Here is a 17,660-nt window from a genome sequence, read left to right as displayed (position 1 = left end):
GTCAAAAGTTTATAAACCGACTTCCAGTAATTCTTCTACAGAAATTATTAAAATTATGTAAATATTACTGTGCTCACAAACATCTTTTTATAAATAATTATTATACGTTAAACCATTAGCTTTGACTTATTTAACATATTTATAGAAGCTTATATAACCTATCTAACCTTATATACACATGATTATGTTTAACACTGAGCCACTTCCATATTCTAGGTCATGAGTAAAATAGTTTTAAATACACTGTACTCTTTAATCCTTAGAACAAATCTTTGAGATGAACATTATTATCCCCAACTTACAGAGTCAAACATTGAGGTGTTAATCTCAGATAACCAACGTATCCCAAAATACAGAGCTAGTAACTAGAAGGCATATTTGGTAGTTTAGCATGTTTATGGGCCACAGAGCATGATGAAGGCCCAACCAGGAGAAAATAAGTTATATCATTATTTTTTATTAGGAAGTATGCTCTGAATTTCATCCAACAAATTTTAAAGCAATGGGTTACTTCTTCTGTTTAATTCTTTCCAAGATTAGCTACATAATTTCTTGGGCCCAACACAAAATGAAAATGTAGAGTTACTTACTTAAAAATTAATAATTTCAGGATAGACACAACAGAACATTTAATCAAGAGTAAAGAACTTGTGACATATCTGATAAAGGATCAGTATCCAGAAAATATGAAGAACTTATAAAACTCAACACTCCCCAAAACAAATAACTCCATTAAAAATGCTCCGAAGATTAAGAGCCACTTATGGTTTGTCTCCCTCCCAATCCCATCTTGTTTCATTGATTCTTCTCCTACCCACTTAAGCCCCCACAAAACAAACTGAGGGTTGCTGGGGGGAGGGGGGTTCGGAGAAGGGGGGTGGGGTTATGGACATTGGGGAGGGTATGTGCTTTGGTGAGTGCTGTGAAGTGTGGCGATTCACAGACCTGTACCCCTGGGGATAAAAATATATGTTTATAAAAGATAAAAAATTAAAAAAAAAATGCTCTGAAGAAGCTATGCAGATGGACAACAGATACATGAAAAGATGCTCATCATCACTTCTCATCAGGGAAATGCAAATCCAAACTCACTCACACCTATCAGAATGGCTGAAATCAACAACACAAGAAACAACAGGTGTTGGTGAGGATGTGGAGATAAAGGACCCCTCTTGAACTGTTGGTGGGAATGCAAACTGGTGTAGCCACTGTAGAAAACAGTATGGAGGCTCCTCAAAATGTTAAAAGAAGAACTACCCTCTGATCCAGGAATCACAATACTGGGTATTTACCCAAAGGATACAAAAATACTAATTCAAAGGGATATATGCATCCTTGTGTTTATAGCATTATTTACAATAACCAAATTGTGGAGGCAGCCCCTATCTATTGACTGGTGAGTAAATAAAGAACAAACACACACATACACACATATACACACAATGGATATTTTTCAACCGTAAAAGAGAATGAAATCTTGCCATTTGCAAGGACATGGATGAAAACTAGAGTATATGCTAAGTGAAATAGATCAGTCACAGAAAGATATACACCATATGATTTCACTCATATGTGGAGTTTATGAAACAAAACAAATGTGCAAAGGTAAAGAGAAAGAGAAAGAAAATGAGGGGTGGGGGGAGAAAGAGAGTGTGAGAAATGGACTTTTACCTATAGAAAATAAACTGATGGTCACCAGAGGAGAGGTAGGTTGGGGTTTGGGTGAAATGGGTGATGGGGCTTAAGGAGTTCTCTTGTAATGAGCACCAAGTGATTAAAATAAAAACTTAAAAAAAAATAAAAGGTAAAGACGTTGTGAATATGGTGCCAAGTGCACGTACACAGATCACATACCCATGAAACCAATTCTGGGCCTTCCTCTAAAGGGCATGAAACTAAGTTTTTATAGAGCCAAGTATCTATGTCTTCTCTAATTAATAAAAGGGATGAAAGTCCTCTCATATAGGAAGAAAGTGTGAGGATTTATATTCTATTTTCTTTACATTACAGTTTGATTATTTGACTCATTTATGAGGCAGAAACTCCTTAGCAAAAGGACATCATGAAGCTTCCATTCTTTATCATCCTCCTCATTATTATCAATTCCAACTCCATTGTTATAATCATTACCTTTATTATTAACCATCATCATCTGGTTATATTCCATGGCCAAGAACTATACTATAAGAAATCATCATCTGATTAATCCTAAGCAAAATGTCTATGAAGTTCAATGGCTAAGACATTTGCCAAGTAGTACACATCCTGCAAATAATAGAGCATGGGTTTCAAACCAGGTATCTTGGGTCCCAGTGCCCAGTGTCTTTTCTACATATTATCTACTAGAAGAACATTTTAGCAAGCCCTGTTAAAAGACTTCATGTTTATAATCAGATTATCCAAACATTCATCCTCAGAAATGTGTTTTTGTTGTTTTTCTTATAGTTTTTTTTTCTCTTTTGTTAAGGAACAGAACAATTTATCAAAAAGATTTAGGAGCAGACATAAAGGAACAGCAAGGCTTAAAACTCTACAAGATAATTTCTGCTTCTTTATTCCATTTGAATAGAGAAAGGAATTAAATAGCTTGGGGAAAGGAGGTTGAAATATTTGTTGTTTTTTTGTTTATTTGTTTTAGAATGATATTATAGAATTCAATTATCCATATATATAGCAGTTCAGATAATTTTATTTTAAACACATACACTTAAGTATTAGAATTTGCAACTTAAATGTCAGAAGACTACTTCCATATGAATTGTCCTTCTATGATTTTTTTTTAAGATTTTATTTATTTATTTGACAGAGATCACAAGTAGGCAGAGAGATAGAGGGGGATGCAGGCTCCCTGCCAAACACAAAGCCCGATGTAAGGCTCGATCTCAGGACCCTGAGATCATGAACTAGGCCAAAGGCAGAGGCTTTAACCCACTGAGCCACCCGGGTGCCTCTGTCCTTCTATGATTATTGATAAGATCCCTAATTGATATTTCTATATCCTGTCTTATATGTCTATAAAATTAATTAGACTATAAGGGGTAAGTTGAAAGTTTATTCTCTTATTCTTCAAGAAGGTGGTTTAGTTTATTTGATTTTATTAATTTTAGTTCAATATATCAATGCCCTTCTTCCCATATGAGTCAAAAATGCATTATTGAAATGTGAAAGTGTGATCTCCAAATTATGTTAGAGACTATTACAGGGAAATATAATTTTTAACAGCATTCCAATTAAATCTCTATAAAAGACCTATTCTAACTCCCTCATGTTTTCTCTACTCTTCTAAATAAATGTTCATGTGACAAAATTATATTTACTTCCATTTAACCAGTTCAACGGGTAATTCAACACACCTGCACACTGCACATGTACATGCACACACCCACCTACCCACACACCCACACACACGAGTTGCTACAATCTAACTAGTAGCCTGCATCTCCTACTCCCCTTTGTTTCTCTATATAGTCTTCTGTCAGTCCTTCAGATCACTCCTTAGAATTCCTCATGTATATTATTCTGGTAAAATCTCTTAAGTTGTCTCCAAAACTTACTGCTAACAATGTGAAGAGCATCTTCACATGTCTCTTTGGACCGGTTGGTTGGGTTATCTTAGGTGGATAAATCCAGAAATAAAGTGGCTCAGGATGAGGGCTCATATTTAATTTTGTTTTTCTAGATTACTCTCTAAATGGTTATATCACTTTTAACCCACGTTAGCAAGTACTTAGTTCTAATAAAAAGCATTTTGATTTTTGTTGTTCTAATGCACATAAGTAAATGACTAATTTTTAAAACATTTGCTATTACTAGTGAGGTTGAATACTTCTTAGTATTTTTATTAGGCATACAAGCTTTCCAGTAGATAAATAACCTATTTTCAATTCTTTGACTATATATATTGCTTTTCTTGGTTTTCCCTCACTGATTTTCAGGTGTCCTTGCTTAACTGACTGAGCCACCAGATACCCCAGGAATAGATTTTTTGGTAAGCTTGAATTTGGACAAGCCACTTAACTTCTAATCTACAACTTTTTAGGATTATTGAAAATCAAATAAAACAATGAAGTCTCATACGACACATAGTTTCCCTCCCTCTCATTTCTCTCATTAGCAAAACCATCTATGACATTTTGTTTACTTAACACATGTGCTTTTAAGATGAATGGATATAACATCATTATATCAACAAAGACAGTGTAGGGAAGAATATGTCCTTCTGCTTGTTTGTTAATTTTAAGAACTTTAAAAATTTTAGCTGTTAATTCTGTAAGAATGCTTTCTGAAAATTTTGTGTACCATTTTCACATCTCTTTTCTGTTTCCTTGATGAAATTAAAGGAAAGCCATAGGAACACTACTGGTCTAAAATAATTCATTGACCTTTCTTACCTAACCCTTTGTTTTTCTGATCAGAAAACAATATAAAACCTTAATGCAAAAAGTTTCTCAGTGCCAGAGCAAAGACATATATAAAATATTCTTTTATATATCTCAGAACATAGTGACAAGTAGAATTCTGGAATTAATTCATAGTAAACTGTGTGTTGTATGTGTTTCTGTGTGTACATGTGTGCTTACAGTTTTAGTACTAAAATTTTATAAGTAGTGCCTACATGAAGTGCATGAATTTACTAATGATCTCACTCATCAAGGGCCTCAAATTCCAGGAAATAGCATTTGATGTATTTCAGAGAGAGTTGACTGAATAGATTGTGCAGCTTGATTATAACCTTTTTATTCTGTCTCCTATTGTGCTTTGACATGTAATACCAACATTGTTCTGTTGCCTACAATTTGCATCCATGTAAGTCATAATAAGAAGAAAGCATCTGTGCCCCTACACTCTGCAAAGCTATTGAGGCATTGCTGCAGATCAAGCAAATAACAGAATCAGAATTGAACTTACCATGTCACTCTATGCCTTATTTTGTTAAAAGCATTAATGCTAAGCAGAGTGCTTTCACATCTGTACTCTCTGTAATGCTCACAGCAAGCCCAGAGATAAGCAGGACGGCAGTGGTGAGCTTCATTTGATACTGAGAAAAGTGAAGTTCACAAAACCTGATGGACTGGAAAGTAACAGGGTTGTGACCTGAAACAAAGTCATCTTTTTTCCAGTTGAATGCCTTTTCCCAAGGCAGTGAGAGAAAAGGGTATCCATTGTTTCACTCCTTTCTTCAATTTGGTGCCATGGAAGTTTGGAGAATTGTCTTTGAAAAGGGGGGGGGGGGGAAGGTGACACTTCAAAATAACTTTTAAAAATTCTTCTAAAAATGTTTCAAATATTTATTTTCATTCACTTCTTTCTAAAATAGCTTACTGATACTTGAAGAGCTATCTACATTTTCTTTGTATCAGGTAAAATCTGAAGGTTTAAACCAGTAAGACTTCAACAAGAGAAGAACCAGGAAGAGATATTATATTGAGAGATTTATTGCAAGGAACTGGCTTCCATGCTTAGAGGGGCTTGCTAGGCAAACCTGAAATCTTTAGAGTGGATTGTCAGGGAGGAGCTTGAATTTTGGGACATAAGGTGAATCTACTGTTCTCAGGTAGAATTCCTTCTTTGTTTGAGAGTTGTTCTGCTTTTAAGGGCTTTTGATTGATCAAGTCAAGTCTATCAAGAAGATCTAGGATAATTTCCTTTAGCTAAAGTCAACTGATTATGGACTTTAATCACATCTACAATATATCTTTACAGCAATACTTAATTTAGTGTTTGGATGTCTGAGAACTGTAGCCTTACCTCAAAGAAATTAGAAAAAAAAATCACAGTGTTGAAGTGGAATTCACACAGACTATAAAAGAAACATTGACTTGGGGATTGAGGAAAGATCTTGCCTTGATAATCAGTTCTCATGGTGACTTGCTAATTTTTTTTTCTCAAGCCTTTTTTAGCCATCTTTCCTTATCTACAATAGGCTTGCTATTAAGCAATTTGAACAACATTACTACGATGAAATGATGTGATTTTTCACCTATGAAGATTTTCATGTTATATTCTTATCCAGCACCAGATATTTCCCCTCACATCAATTAATTCAGTAAAACTGAATATGTAATTGTGTATATTTATTTATATGTTGCTTTCTTCCTAGATTATAAGCTTCAGGATCATTAGTACCATATTCTTTTGCTCACTGTTAAATCTCTGTAAATTTTCTTACAGCTACGTCATTCTCTAAGAAGTTCAATACCAGATCTCAACATTTTAATAAGAAAAATATATAAATAGCCCTTGAGCTTTGTCAAGTGTCAAAGAATTTAAGAAACCAAGAGATCCATATAGCACCAGATTCTTCTGACCCGAAGTTAATTTAATTGGGTGGAGTTTACTAAGTACTGCAAAATAGACTAAAATCTCTGCTTTGAGTTTTAGTAGTGTAGAATTTGACAGTTTATCCAATTGGTACAAATGATAAATAAACATAGATAATTGAGCTCTGTTTCTGTCTCCTATGAACCATGAAATGCAATTTAGAATTTGCTCTTTCAAATTAAAATCAGGGGGAAAAAAAGGAAGCAAACAAGGCATAGGGAAGCTGTTCTCCAACTCTGCATTCTAAAACCTGGGCCTTAGTAGAGCCCTCTGACAGCTGTCATTACAAATCAAATACCCTGGTAAGCAGAATTCTCTTCATTTCTGCAGTGCTGACATGGTTCAGAGAAGATTATGTCTCATAATAGAAATTCAAATAATGACAACTTTTTTACCTCCTGTTCGTTCCTTCAACCGAGTGCCAAAAAAACCAGTCCTGTCCTGGAGGTGGGATTCAGTGTTTGAACATCAATCAGAAAAATACCTGGTGACCCAAAGTTATTTATATCAAGGCTTAACCTTCTTTCATTCTGGAAGGTTAAGAAAACCACTCCCAAGGAAGTACAAAACATGACTGAATTTGCTAAAGGTTATGTCACCAGTTGATATGGGTATTGGCTATGACAACGCCATTCCCCAGTCCTCTGCACTAGTCAACTATATCCTCCATCTTGTGTTGGAGCCAAAGATCAGCATCCAGGGCGGACACTATGATGTCCTCTCTCTGTTTGAAATCATTAAAATTATCTGGAAAAGATGTAGAATTTAAAATAGCTAATGACAGAAGAATAAGAATCCTATGATTGTTGACATGAGAAATCCATGAAAAGACAACGAAAGGAAAAAAAAAAAAAAAAATGAAGGTACAAATGGGAAGGCAGCACAAGGTAAGATTTTCCTGAATGGTGGGATACAAAAATGATACGAAATACCAGAACCAAAATTGCTCCTACTTTTGACTGTATGAAAGTTACAAGTTGCCTATACTATATAATTGGTTGAATAATAACTATTTTATTTAAATGATTATGTTGCAGAAGTTTTTATTTTAGGTTTCCTTTTAATATAAAGGTGTCAATACATTTATAATATAATAGAATTTACAAAAAAAAACGTATTTATGAAGAACTGTTGAGATACATATCTGTTGTCTAAAGAAAGATACGACAATATTTTGCACTGGGACATGCATCAACATGTCTCAGAAAAATGATTAGCTCCCAAGGCAGGGCCTCTCACTCCTGAATATTTTTCTCATGTTTAGTCCACCATGCATGCACTTACAGATGGTTGATTCCATTGTGATGTAGCAGTGAACACACTGTCCTGAGAAGTAGATGATTCACATATAATTCTAATTCCAGTTGTATGATTCTGGCAAGTCAGACCCCTGTCCCCAAGCTGTTTAACAGAGGTCATAATACAAGTTAACCTTACCTTACTATGCAGTTTTGAAGCAGTGACTATAAACATGCTTTTAAAAATGTAGCTATTATGGGACACCTGGTTGGCTCAGTGGGTTAAGCCTCTGCCTTCAACTCAGGTCATGATCCCAGAGTCCTGAGATTAAGCCCTGCATTGGGCTCTCTGCTCAGGAGGAAGCCTGCTTCCCCCCTCTCTCTGCCTGCCTTTCTGCCTACTTGTGATCTCTCTCTCTGTCAAATAAATAAATAAAATCTTTAAAAGAAAAAAATAAATATTTATTATATGTTACTTACTTATTACAATAATTAGTTATAATAAACTTTGGCTTGAAATTTGATTTTATTTCTCCTTTTGATAAAGCATCCAGTATTTCATTCTCTTGTTTATGCACTAAACTGTTCTCTTCCTTTATGTCGAGTAGCCATTTCAGGTGTGAATCTTTGTGGTTCTTTGCTAAGCCAACTTGTTCGTTTGCCTAACACGTTCTGTTTTTCTTCTCTATGTCCTCATGTTTATGCAGTTCGGCAGTGCTCTAAATTGAATGTCATTTTCCAAACACATTTTCCTAGATTTGCATGGAGAGAACCAATATTATCTCCCTCTTCAAACTCTGGATAAATTGCCTTTGTCTTTCTGATACCATGTCATGTTGTAATGTTACACCCAGTTTGTGTGTTTAGAATGCTAAATGGATCTGGGCTGGGAATTAGAGTTCTGGGTTCTAGTTCCAAGTTTGTCATGAATGCCATTGTGACATTTTTGTGACTTGAAGAATTTAACACATTCATTCATTCATTCATTCAGACAAATGAGTAAAACATAGTTCTTATTCTCTTTGAATTCACAGTCAACTGGTGCAAACAAATGTAAATAAATCAGTAAAGTGCCCAGTGGTAACTGGAACTATGCAAAGCATGTGAGGAGCCCTGGGTAGACCATGGTGAGTTCTGCCTATGGTTTTGTCAGAAGAGGAGGTAGTTTTTTTGTTTTGTTTTGTTTTTTGTTTTTTGTCACTAAGCAAAATTTATAATTATGCATATATTCGTATGGCACTTTGCTTCTTTACCATATTAAATGTCTCTCACCAGATATACCGTGAGGCCAGAGACCATGTGTATTTTCATTACAGTGTAACCAGCATCTTTCATATATATGATAGATATAATTAGAATAAATGAATAAATCAATATATACAGAACAAAAACAGATTAATATCCCATGCAGGATATTTGCATGATCCTATTTCTGTTATTTCTGCCTTCGAATGATTGCAGCAAGTGTAGCATGAAAGCTAAAGTGGAGGGGGAAGACAAAAGGTATGGCTAGCAAAAAGCAAAATAATTAAACACACACATAAAATTGATTAACATTTTTTTTTCTTTAAATGACTGATAAAGATGTTTATTGAAAACAGTACCAGTGATCAGGCAGCTAAGAGTTTAGTCCTGCTTTCCTGTTTGGTGCTATATTATCACAAGCCCCTTAATTTTTCAGGATGTCAAGTTCTTCACCCCTGAAGTTAACTAACTAAAACTTAATTATCTCTAAATCCCTCTGTAGTTTTAACATTCCGTGTGACACAATAGTAACTCAGTTATATCAAGTATAACAAAGTGGAAATAGAAATGAAAAGAATTTCAGAAGAAATACATACTCTTACATAACAGCAGATATTTCTCAAGTGCACAATTTGTGTCTATTAATCAATCTTGGATTCCTTCTTCTTTTTCTTAAACCAAGCTATATTTGCGTCTCGGCATAGTTTTTGCACTGGACATCAGATGTAAGTGTACAAATGTTAAGTGCTTTCTCACAGGCATATCTGTCACATTGGGATATTTGAGTGTACTACACAAAGAAGACACAACTCAGAGCTATGCTGTTCACATCTTAGACATAGATATATCAAGTTGTAGAGAAACAATAAATAAACTGATGTAAACCTTAACCTGCTTAAAGCTACCTTAAAGCTACTTCGTGTCCAGCTGTGCTTCCAAATGTACTCTGAGATGGCTTTATCCTACCTGCCCACTGGTCTGTGAGGCTGAATTCTTTTCCTTCATCCTATTCTGAATCTGACACCGTCCTCTGAGCCTGAGTCAGGAGGTGGTGCGGCACTGAGTATGTTCTGTAGTAGTGGTGTGAGTAGCAGGGTGTGTGGGGGAAGGCTAAAGTTTGGGCATGTGTGGGTGTACAGTCAGTATTTCAATCTTGGATTCTGAAAAATTTTCCTGAGGCTTGATGCTGAAGATATGAAAAAATATAATTTAAATGTTGTGTTTTTTTTTTTTTTCTAATTTGCACAAAACTATCTTTTGGGTCATAAGAAATCATTGTCTTTTCTTAAATCTTCTTTTTAGGGTAGCCACAGATGTTAAGCCCTAGCTCTCATCTGAACCTCTGTTTGCCTGTGACTGTGTTTTTGCCATTATGTGTCACCATCGCTACTGATTTTTCACTCTTTCTTGTACAAGAATAGTTCATCTCTTTTCTGCCTCATTCTATAGGCTTGCTAGTTATGTGCTAGTTAGTGCAGTGTATTGAGAACAACATCGGGCATAAGGCAAGGAGGGTTTTTAAAATTACAGTGTATCAAACTACTACAATAGTTTTTTGAGGACAGTTGATTTTTCCAAAATCGACATTTAAAAACATGGATAGGCAGATTTTGTGATTAAATTGCTTACTCTGTCAATGACCAGACATACAAACAGGCAGTATATAAAGAGGGCTGGAGTACCTAATTCACACAGCATTAGAGAAGGCATGCATTGAGAATTTGTATGTGTCAGCTAACACTTCCAGAAATAATTTTAATGTATGTACACTACAAATGATGAAGGCATAAAGAAAATAAAGAGAATGTGGTTATACACACACGCACACAGGAGTATAATTCAGCCTTAAAAAAAAAATATCTTGCCATTTGCAACAGCACGAATGGACTTTGAGGGGTTAAGCTAAGTGAAATAAGTCAGACAGAGAAAGATAAATTCCATAAAATTTCATTTATATGTGGAACCTAAACCAACAATACAAGCTTGTGATACCGAGAACAGGTTTGTGGTTTCCAGAAGCAGGAGTGGGAAAAATGGGTTAAAGGAGTCAAAAGGTACAAACTTTGAGTTATAAAATGAATAAATCATAGGGATAAAATGACAGCGTGGGAACTACAGTTAGTAATGTTATACTATGTATTTGAAAGTTTCTAAGAGAGTAAATATTTTTTTATTTTATTTTTTTTCAGTGTCCCAAGATTCATTGTTTATGCACCACACCCAGTGCTCCATCCAATACGTGTTCTCCTTAATACCCACCACCAGGCTTTCCCAACCCCTACCCCCTCCTCTCCAAAACCCTCAGTTTGTTTCTCAGAGTCCACAGTCTCTCATGCTTCGTCTCCCCCTCTAAATTCCCCAAACTCACTTCTCCTCTCCATCTCCCAGTGTCCTCCATGTTATTCTTTATGCTCCACAAGCAAGTGAAACCATATGATAATTGACTTTCTCTGCTTGACTTCTTTCAGTCAGCATAATCTCCTCCAGTCCTGTCCATGTTGATATGAAAGTTCGGTATTCCTCCTTTCTGATGGAAGCGTAATATTAAGAGAGTAAATCTCAAAAGTCCTCATAAGAGAAAAAATTTCTTTGTAATGACATATAGTAATCAATGTTAATTAGACTGATCGTGGTGATCACTTTACAATATACCCAAATATCAAATCCTTGTTTTATTCCTAAATTAATATAATTTTGTATGCCAATTATACCTCAGTAAAAATATATTTAAAACAAAATATATGCACTAATTCATATTGTCTAAGAAAATACTCTTGCTGCTATTTAGGACCTGCAGGTCAGTTAAAGAACAAAAGTGCACTTATTCATTGCCTCATACAATCTGTGAACGATATTTAAAGTGTGGTTTATGAGTGAGTTTTGAGTGTATTCAAATACTTTAAAAGAACAACTATGGTATCTTTGCTTGTAAGACTCTTTATCAAAAGGAGAAGCATTAGTGTAAATACGCCTTTCTTATTAAATTTCTTAGGCATGATTCTTAAATTTAAATGTAATTGACTGTTGCTCAAGGTTCTCAAGGACTTGGTTTTCATTTGTTTCCAGTAGGAACAGATGCATATAGTGTTGTCATGAAAATTATATAGTGCACTTAGGAAAAGTACACCAAATCATTTTTTAATCAGAAAAAATAGATAATGTTCATCATTTGTTGAACACCAACACTATGCTAGACATGAGCTAAGTGAGTTACATGCTTGAGTGGATTTACTCTTTATAAAAGCTCTGTGATTACAGAAATAATGATATACCTGTTTCAAAAATAAGGAAATTGGGCGCCTGGGTGGCTCAGTGGGTTAAGCCACTGCCTTTGGCTCAGGTCATGATCTCAGGGTCCTGGGATCGAGTCCCACATCTCAGCAGAGAGCCTGCTTCCCCCTCTCTCTCTCTGCCTGCCTCTCCATCTACTTGTGATTTCTCTCTGTCAAATAAATAAATAAAATCTTTAAAAAAAATGAGGAAATTGAGCATCACAGGAGTTAAGTCACTTACCTAAGGTAAATTAAGTCATCAGGATGGCCAACTGCAAGGTTCTTATTCCATATGCTGCCTCTGACAATGCGTAGTATTTGGAGGAAGAGAAGTATTGAGTTTGGGAAAATATAGTTCTCAGGAGCCCTTGATCATGGCAAGACCATGCAGTCTGTAATAGCTTCAGAGAGGACCATGAAGAGAAAGGGAGTGTCCTGTCAGCCAAGCTGTGGTCTGGACAGAGGGAAAGTCCACACCCATAATGTCAGATGACTTCCAATATCCTACCTGTGTGGCATCTAAGTTTGAAAGGAGTAACTGGATGGTGGTAGGGAAGCTTGTGCTTTGATTCTCCCACCCTCAGGACCTTTTAAAAGGCAGGTTCCATGAAACCAGATGGAAACCTCTGATATAAGGAAACCCCAGGTCCTACAAGCAGCCAACAACCCCTCCACCCCAACCTCTGTTTCCATGCTGCCATGAAGACCGCTGGAGCACTTTACCCTGGTCTGAGAATAGCATACTTTTGAAGACGCTCTGTATGCCTGGACTCATCACTCCAGATATGGTGATCAAACTGATTAATAGTAATGAACCACAGCTATAATAAGCGCAGCACAACAGACAAAGGCATACAAAGTAAAAGCCAATTCCATGGGAATCAGAGGAGCTCTGGAGATCCTATGTTAGGCACAGCTCTCCATCCAGGCATGGTATCTGCTGCCACCATCGCCATTCCACAGACTCACAGGCTAGAACACATTGACTAGCCCCAGTATACCAGGAACCAGCCCCAATCTCCTAGGAAGACAAGAGGACTGGAGAAAGATCACATAGTCATCTTCCATCTTTTCTATTTATTTAAGACTTTTTCAGGGGCATCTGAGTGGTTCAATAAGTTAAGCATCTGCCTTTAGCTCAGCTCATGATCCCAGGACCCTGGTATCCTGCCTCATATCGGGCTCCCTGTTTAGTGGAAAACCTGCTTCTCCTTCTCCATGTACCATTCTCTCTGCTTGTGCTCTCTCACTCTCTGTCAAATAAATAAATAAAATCATTTTTTTAAAGAGTTTTTCCTTTCAAGATAATAATGAATATAGACTTCATGTGATCATGGGAGCCAATTACTAAGCAAGTGTGTTTTATATACAAAAAGCAAAAGGAAAAATAAAAACTTAAACACCCTGGCTAGCATGTAGATGTTTGCATTCATTTTTAGGAGTGCTTAGTCTGCCTAGCAATCTGACAGGAAGAGGGAAAGGAGCTTCTAAGAGTATTAGTATATCACTACTGAAGATTAAAAAAAAATGTTCATTGATCATTTCAAAGAATAGTAGGAGATGGAGTGTTACTTTAGGTAATGTAGGGGGGGGGTGATAAAACACCTCTCAAAGCATCATGACAATGCTCTTATTGCACTCAACTTATAAATGTTAAGCATTTTAACCTTAACATATAAGCTATTTATGAGCATATAAATATATGTGTATATAAGTGCATGTATAAGCATACAAATATAAAAGTATATATAGTTTTGTATCTATCACAGGATCAGGTTTTAACAAAAATTTTATTTTTCACAAACTAGCTCTGAGTCATAGTTATCTGTGTGTTGCTTTTATAAAATTTTCATTTGTTACTGTATACACAATGAGATCAATAGCTCTTTTAACAAAGAAATATACATTTGAAATCCCATATCCAATCCAGAAGTCCTATTATTTACACACACAAAATCTTTTCCTAAATCAGAGCACTACTCACCACCCTTTGTCCATAATCCAAACCACAATGCCAATGTCCTCAACAAGAGCAATATAGCCTCCTGACGGACCTCCTTCCTTCCCCTTTACCCCCTAGGGAATTGTGGGAAGGAGCTTTTGAAACTACAACTTAAACCATTCCTCTTACTAATCAAAACTCTCCAGTGGTATTATGTAACTTTTTTTTTAATTTTAATTTTAATTTTTTAAATTTTTATTTAGTGTAGTATTGGTTTCGGGAATAGAATTCAGTGATCCATCACTTACATAAAACACTGAGTGCTCATCACAAGTGCCTTCTTAATAGGATCACCCATTTAGCCCAACCCCCACCCACTTGCCCTCCAGCAACCCTCAGTTTTAGTCTCTGTAGTTAAGAGACTTAAGGTTTGCTTCCCTCTTTCTTTTTCTTTTTTTTCCCCATTCTACTTTTATTTTTTTTTTTGTATGCTAAAACTTTACTGAATTCATTTATTATTTCTTTTTTTTTATATAATTTTTTATTTTTTATAAACATATATTTTTATCCCCAGGGGTACAGGTCTGTGAATCACCAGGTTTACACACTTCACAGCACTCACCAAAGCACATACCCTCCCCAATGTCCATAATACCACCCCCTTCTCCCAAACCCCCTCCCCCCAGCAACCCTCAGTTTGTTTTGTGAGATTAAGAGTCACTTATGGTTTGTCTCCCTCCCAATCCCATCTTCTTTCATTTATTCTTCTCGTACCCACTTAAGCCCCCATGTTGCAACACCACTTCCTCATATCAGGGAGATCATATGATAGTTGTCTTTCTCCGCCTGACTTATTTCGCTAAGCATGATAAGCTAAGCTCTAGTTCCATCCATGTTGTCGCAAATGGCAAGATTTCATTTCTTTTGATGGCTGCATAGTATTCCATTGTGTATATATACCACCTCTTCTTGATCCATTCATCTGTTGATGGACATCTAGGTTCTTTCCATAGTTTGGCTATTGTGGACATTGCTGCTATAAACATTCGAGTACACGTGCCCCTTTGGATCACTACGTTTGTATCTTTAGGGTAAATACCCAATAGTGCAGGTGCTGGGTCATAGGGCAGTTCTATTTTCAACATTTTGAGGAACCTCCATGCTGTTTTCCAGAGAGGTTGCACCAGCTTGCATTCCCACCAACAGTGTAGGAGGGTTCCCCTTTCTCCGCATCCTCGCCAGCATCTGTCATTTCCTGACTTGTTGATTTTAGCCATTCTGACTGGTGTGAGGTGATATCGCATTGTGGTTTTGATTTGTATTTCCCTGATGCCGAGTGATATGGAGCACTTTTTCATGTGTCTGTTGGCCATCTGGATGTCTTCTTTGCAGAAATGTCTGTTCATGTCCTCTGCCCATTTCTTGATTGGATTATTTGTTCTTTGGGTGTTGAGTTTGCTAAGTTCTTTATAGATTCTGGACACTCGTCCTTTATCTGATATGTCGTTTGCAAATATCTTCTCCCATTCTGTCAGTTGTCTTTTGATTTTGTGAACTGTTTCCTTTGCTGTGCAAAAGCTTTTGATCTTGATGAAATCCCAATAGTTCATTTTTGCCCTTGCTTCCCTTGCCTTTGGCGTTGTTCCTAGGAAGATGTTGCTGCGGCTGAGGTCAAAGAGGTTGCTGCCTGTGTTATCTTCAAGGATTTTGATGGATTCCTTTCGCACATTGAAGTCCTTCATCCATTTTGAGTCTATTTTCGTGTGTGGTGTAAGGAAATGGTCCAATTTCATTTTTCTGAATGTGGCTGTCCAATTTTCCCAGCACCATTTATTGAAGAGGCTGTCTTTTTTCCATTGGACATTCTTTCCTGCTTTGTCGAAGATTAGTTGACCATAGAGTTGAGAGTCTATTTCTGGGCTCTCTATTCTGTTCCATTGATCTATGGGTCTGTTTTTGTGCCAGTACCATGCTGTCTTGATGATGACAGCTTTGTAATAGAGCTTGAAGTCCGGGATTGTGATGCCACCAACGTTGGCTTTCTTTTTCAATATCCCTTTAGCTATTCGAGGTCTTTTCTGGTTCCATATAAATTTTAGAATTATTTGTTCCATTTCTTTGAAAAAGATGGATGGTACTTTGATAGGAATTGCATTAAATGTGTAGATTGCTTTAGGTAGCATAGACATTTTCACAATATTTATTCTTCCAATCCAGGAACATGGAACATTTTTCCATTTCTTTGTGTCTTCCTCAATTTCTTTCATGAGTACTTTATCTTTCTTTATTTTCCCCCTCCTCTATGTTCCCCTATTTGTTTCTTAAATTCCACATATGAGTGAAATCATATGGTATTTGTCTTTCTCTGACTGACTTATTTTACTGAGCATAATACATTCTCACTCCACCCATGTTGTTGAAGTGACAACATTTCATTCTTTTGATGGGTGTGTGTGTGTGTGTGTGTGTGGTGTGGTATGGTTGTCTGTCTGTGTCAGTGGATGTTTGGGCTCTTTCTATAACTTGGCTGTCTTTGCTAATGCTACTATAAACATCTGTATTTTTGTACCCTCAGGGCAAATACCCAGCAGTACAATTGCTGGATCATAAAGTAGTTCTACTTTAAACTTCTCAAGGAACCTCCATACTGTTTTCCAGACTGGCTACACCAGCTTTCATTCCCACCAACAGTGTAAGAGGGTTCCCCTTTCTCCATGTCTTTTCTAATAGCTGTCATTTCCCATTGTTAATTTTAGCCATTCTGATAGGTATGAGGTGATATCTCACTGTGGTTTTGATTTGCATTGCCCTGATGATGAGTGATACTGGGTTTCTTTTCATGTGTTTATTGGTCATCTGTATGTCTTCTTTGGGAAAAAATGGCTGTTCATGTCTTCTGCCAATTTCGTGACTGGATTATTTGGGTTTTGGGTGTTGAGTTTGATACATTCTTATAAATTTTGACTTCCCATAACATTTAGATTATAGTCCAGATACCTAAGTGTGAACCCTACTGTCTTCTGAATGTCATCTCCTACTCTCTTCTCTCTAATTTACTGCTTTGCATCACACAGGCTTTTACATCTGCTCTTTCTCTGCCTGGTGATATCTTTTCCTGAACTAAGGTTGGCAGACTTTGCCTTCATTTAAGACTTTTCTCAAGGGTCTTCTCAGAGGAGCATATGTAAAACATATCTCCTTTATCCCGTTACCCTATTTTGTTTTTTCCTTTATACCATTTATCATTACCTGAAATCTTTTGGTTCTTTGTTTGTGAATTATTATCTGTGTGCTTTATGAGGGCAAAAAAAAAAACAAAAACAAAAGCAAAATAAAAAAACAAACCTTTCAAAATTGTTACCGAAGCTATTCATTTATTGTTGAGTAAGTTAACAGAATAATTTTAAAATGAAATAATTGTTACTATTTTAATAATGAATCAGATCTGCTAGATTGCTACATGTTATGCTGGATATAAATATTAAAGATCATTGGATAAATGCTACAGTAATATAAGGTTCACCAAGTAAAAAGAGTCCATTTACCTGGAGAAAGAATGGGGAACTTCATAGAAAAAATTAACTTATTTGACCTTCACAACAATTCTATGTAATAGATAATATTATACCCATTTCACAGATA

The sequence above is a fragment of the Mustela putorius genome, unplaced genomic scaffold (genome assembly GCF_011764305.1).
Source record: "Mustela putorius furo isolate JIRA1106 unplaced genomic scaffold, ASM1176430v1.1 tig00003987_pilon_pilon_pilon, whole genome shotgun sequence".
Taxonomy (NCBI): domain Eukaryota; kingdom Metazoa; phylum Chordata; class Mammalia; order Carnivora; family Mustelidae; genus Mustela; species Mustela putorius.
This window is presented reverse-complemented; position numbering follows the sequence as displayed.